The sequence below is a fragment of the Herpailurus yagouaroundi genome, unplaced genomic scaffold (genome assembly GCF_014898765.1).
Source record: "Herpailurus yagouaroundi ecotype Mexico unplaced genomic scaffold, PumYag 220, whole genome shotgun sequence".
Classification (NCBI taxonomy): domain Eukaryota; kingdom Metazoa; phylum Chordata; class Mammalia; order Carnivora; family Felidae; genus Herpailurus; species Herpailurus yagouaroundi.
In genome coordinates this window covers 3,574,755-3,579,667 of record NW_024412451.1, presented here as the reverse complement: position 1 = coordinate 3,579,667, position 4,913 = coordinate 3,574,755, and the positions used below count along the sequence as shown (strand labels likewise).

Genomic DNA, 4,913 nt, shown 5'->3' with positions numbered 1-4,913 from the left:
GCCGCCCGCCAGCGCGGCCGCCTCACGCCCGCGCCGGGCCGGCTCCCGCATACCAATAGGCGCACGCGGCGCGCATACGGATCCGACCGGCCCGCGCGCTGCGTGCCAAGCATGCCCAAGCCGGGCGGGCGGGGGGCAGGCGCCTCGCCGGGGCCCAGGCGCGCCCGGCTCCTGCCCCCAGAGCCCTCTGTTCCGGGGATCCGCTCTCCTAGCCCATCCCACGAGTCCGAGCGCTCGCATCCGCGGGGCGCCCATTTCCCAGGCTGGGCTAAGGAGGTAAGCGGGGGAGGGAGAGGGCAGGGACCCCACCCCATGCCCGGCCCAGGGACGACCCCCCCCCCCCAGCCCCTTGGGGTGGGGCCATGTGTCCGGGCCGCCAGATCTCCGCAACCGCAACTTCCTTTCCGAAGACCCGGGCGTGCGAGCCACAGCCCCCGACGCAGTGGCCAGAGCACCAGCCAGAGGACGCCCGCAGGATGGACCCGACACTCGGGGCCCAGGTGTCCCGGGATCCAGATCCTCCAGAACCAGGAACGTGTTCACTCAGGTCTTCATTCTTCCGGGACTAGGCATTAAGGATTCCCTCCCCCACCCTGCCCCCAGGATCCAGGCCGCCCCCAAGCCTCTCCAACCAGGTGTCCAGATGCCCTAGACCTTGGTGTCCAGGTACCCAGCCCCCTATTTCTCCAGGACCCAAACATCCGTGTGCCCCTTCCCCCAACCTCAGGATACGGGCGTCCTGACACCCTAGCCCCCAGGACGCTGGAGTTCCGGCCCCCCTATTTCTGCAGGACCCAGGAGTTCCCTGTCCCCTCCTGCCAGCCTCCAGGCGTCCCCGACCCGCAGGACCCACAGCCCCCTTACCTGGCCGCAGGGCAGGCTCCGGGCGCGGCGTGGGGCCGGCCGGGCGGCGCAGAGGGGTGGCCCCATAGACCCCGGGGCAGGCCGGGCTCGGCGGGGCGCGCGTGCGGTGGCGCTCGGTTCTCCGCGCCCACCGCGGCCTCGCAGACTTGGAGACGCGCGGACCGCGCTGGCAGGCGGGGGCGGCGTCTGCGGAGCCCCGCCCACCTAGTCTCCGCCCCTTCGGTCCCGCCCAACGCCAGCCTCTCCGGCCTTTGCCGGGGTAGGGGCTTCCCAGCCAGGGACTCCCGAGCTGCCCTGGCGTCCGAGTCCTCTCCCCCCACGGCAGCTTCGGGGGTCCGGCCCCCTTCCCACCGGAATGAGAACCTCGGAGTCGGAGCTTCCCTGCCCCGACAGGGGAACCCCGGAGTCTCCAGACTCCACCGGGAGGAGCTGGCACCTTAGTCGTCCAAGAGAACCCCGTGCTCCAGCAGCCCCCTCGGGACACGGCGGGTACCGTGCACCCAAGCCCCCTGTAGACGGAGGACTTAACCTTCAGTACCCGCGCCAGGGACGCGAAGCCAGGTGTTCGAGACCCTCCTTTCCCAGGAGAGAATTTCAGGATGTTAGTATCCCTTCCCCATAAGAAGAGGACCCCCGCCCTCCGAGGGCCCCCCATCTCATAAGGCCAGGCTTTGGCGTCTGGACCTAGGCTGTCTCACGCACTGGGACCCAGGTATCCGCAGAACTTCAGAAATCAGGATCCTGGGATCTGACATCCTCCCCCTATCACAGGGACGGGAACCCCAACATCCGAGCTTCCTATCAGATCATAAATAAGAACTCGGATTGTAGCGCCTCCCACGGAGAACCGGGATCCAGGCGTCCCAGCCAGGCCCCGTCCACCTCTGTCCCTCCCAAGCCTCTTCAGCGGCCTGGCATGAGGGGCTCCGGGAGCTTAACCGCTCCTAGGAGACCCCAAGGTCACCAATGCAAATGGGGTCTTAGGAGAGCCAGGCAGGCAGGGCCTCACGGAGAGCATGGGCCTGTCTCTGTTGGACAGATGGAGACACTGAGGCACACACCTCCGAACAGTCCTGTGCACTAGCTGGTGGGAACCCTGTTTGTGTTTTTAAAGTAAGCTTTATGCCCAAGGTGACGACCACACGATCAAGAATCACATGCTTTACCAACTGAGCCGGCCAGGCCTCCCTGATGGGAACACTTTTCAGCCTGTTCACAATCACCAATTAACAGCCAGGGATCACTTACGTTCTGCTAATTCTTTTCTCCATAGGAAAGCTCTGAGCGGGGCTCTATTGCTAAACCCATTTTACAGCTCGGGAAACTGAGGCAGAGAGAGACCACACAGCCTGATTATGTTGGTCTCTCAGCCAATAATATTTTCCTGTTTATCCCCGGCGAGACTTGATAGGGCGTCAGGGTAGGGATTCAAGCCCAGATCAGTGGCTCCTATCTCCCGATCGCCACTGTCACCACTTCCTGGCTGTGTGGCCCGGGGAAGTGCCATGACAGGCCTTGAGAGGAGCACTCATGCTATGCAATTGATCTATGATTACGTACACACAGATCTTGTCAAGGTTAAGGGCCTGATTGCTCAGGTTCAAACCCCAGGTCTGCCACTTACTGCTGTGTGACGCTGGGCAAGGAGCTTCACCTCTCTGGGCCCCCGTTTTTTTCTTTGTAAAACGAGGTAAATTTCCATCTAGTACACACCTCCTAGCGTGGCGGAAAGCGTTACAGAAGTTCATCCGGACGTTCTCAAAGCGTGACCTGGCGACTGGCTCCTGAGACCTTCTCTAGGTCAGATTTGCACACCGAGATGTTTTTCTGCCTTTTTCACTTCGTTCTGGCACTGGTGCCCGGTGGAGTTTTCCAGAAGCTACATGGCATGTGATATCGCAATAGGCTCCACGCAGGAGCGGCCTTGAGGGTCCGGCTGTCTTCCGTAATGCCGGCCTTTACAGAACTCTGCAAAAGTGTGAGATAATGACAGTCTTCTCGCTAACATGTTTTGTATGGGAACATAAATTTTAAAACCGTTATTCATGTTAACCTGTAATAGATTTATTACTGTTGTTTAAAAATGAATGTTGCCTTAAAAAAAAAAAAGATTCTCAGTTTTACGGTCTGGTGTGGCTGCTAAAGCAAAAATAAGGCTCTTTGGTCTTTCCTAAGGAGGTACCCCAAATCCTTTACCTCCACACTACTCGCAGAGTCGCCGGGAGACTCGTATGCACACCACTAGGGGTCCCAGTTTCCCGTCTGTGAAATGCGTGGGCTGCCCTGTGGTTACCCGCATTTTTCTGCAGCTCCGAAGCCAGGGGTGGGAAGAAACAGGAGAGGATCTGGGCTGGGGTGTGTAGCCGGCGGGGGCCCTCCAGCTGGGAACTGAGCTTTTCGCCAAGGGCTCTTGACCAAGGTCTGGGGACATCCAGGAGGGCTGGTGCGGCACCCAGGGCCGGCAGAGCAGGGAGCAGTTAGCACCTGGGGAATGAGGAGGAAGGGAGAAATGGGGAAAAATAACATGTCCCCTTGGTAGATAGTGAGCTCCCTGTCACAGGGGGGAAATCAAGGAGAGGAACAAGGATTTTGGTGCACACTGAGAGTGGGGTGTGTGTGTGTGTGTGTGTGTGTGTTCCAGTGACTTCTACTTAAACATCCTTATTCTTCCAGGGTGCCTGGGTGGCTCAGCTGGTTGAGCGCCCGACTCTTGACTTTGGCTCCGGTCCTATCTTGTGTTGTGGTTCGTGAGTTCAAGCCCTGCATCAGACTCTGCATGGACAGCACAGGGTGGGCTTGGGATTCTCTTTCCTTTCTCTCTGCCCCTCCCCGCCGCTCAAAATAAATAAACAAACTTAAAAAGCATTCTCATTCTGGGGCACCTGGGTGGCTCAGCCGGTTAAGCGGCGGACCTCTGCTCAGGTCATGATCTCTCCGCTTGTGAGTTCGAGCCCCACATTGGGCTCTGTGCTGACAGCTCGGAGCCTGGAGCCTGCTTTGGTATCTGTGGCTCCCCCCTCCTCTCTCTCTGCTCCTCCCCGGCTTGTGCTCTGATTCTCTTTCTCTCTCAAAAATAAACATTAAAAAAAAATAAAGAAATAAAGAAATACACACACAAACTTAGGGAAAGAGAGAGAGAAGGATGAACGTGATGAGGTTGTTGAGTCTCCAACGACTCCAGAGGGAGAGGATGTGGTTGGCCGGGGAGGGTCGGGGGACCAGGGGGTGGGCCCCCGATAACCGCTTAGTTATTATCCCTACAAACAACCAGGCAGAGGTGTTTCGTGGGATCTTTTGTTTGTAGGATGTAATTTACGATAAGACATAGGAAGCGCTGGTCCCACGATGCCAGCGAGCTGAAAACCATTTCAACAGGGTCAAGCGGGGGGCACCGGGCCGGCTCAGTTGGCGAAGCGACTGACTCTTGATTTCCCGCTCGGGTCATGGTCTCAAGGTTCGTGAGTTCGCGCCCCACGTGAGGCGAGCCTGAGCCCCGCTCTGCTTTGGGCGAGTCCTTTCTCTCTCTCTCTCTCTCTCTCTCTCTCTCTCTCTCTCTCTCTCTCTGCCCCTGGCACACTTGCGCCCCCTCTGTCTCATAAATACATAAATAAGCAAAGAGGTAACAAGTCATCTTTCTTTGGGTGTGGACGGACTTCCAAAAAAAAAAAAAAAGTGGATCGTCTCCAGATTTAGTGAGATTTCAGGAAATGGGTTCTTTTTTTTTTTTCAGGCAAACTGGTCGGCAAGGGGAGATTTATTCTGCCTCGTACAGCCTTCGGGATTATTTTAATTACTTTTTTGGACCACGTATGCATTTAATGAGAACATATGAACAAACATGAACAAACTGCTCGATCCTAAAAAATGGGGGAGTACCTAGTATGTGCTAAGGGCTGGGAGACGTCGGTGACCCAGACAGAGAAGGTCCCTGCGGGACTGGGGGGAGGCAGGCACAAGGGGCGGGGTGGGGGGGAGTCAACGGGCAGGGGCTTTGGGGGAGGGGTTTGGTGTTGGCTCCACGGAGATGAGAAGTGATGGGGGGGGGGGGG

At 58.1% G+C, this 4,913-nt stretch overlaps 1 protein-coding gene across 5 annotated transcripts in view; it reads right to left on the bottom strand.

The window, feature by feature from the left end:
• The window catches only part of NPAS1 (neuronal PAS domain protein 1), a 16,056-nt gene extending 15,025 nt beyond the window's left edge, over positions 1-1,031 (bottom strand). For all 5 annotated transcript variants that reach the window (XM_040457498.1, XM_040457499.1, XM_040457500.1 and 2 more), the window contains exon 1: positions 865-1,031. The gene's annotated coding sequence lies outside the window, so the exon portion shown is untranslated. The remainder of the gene's footprint in view (positions 1-864) is intronic.
• Positions 1,032-4,913: the final 3,882 nt, after the last annotated feature.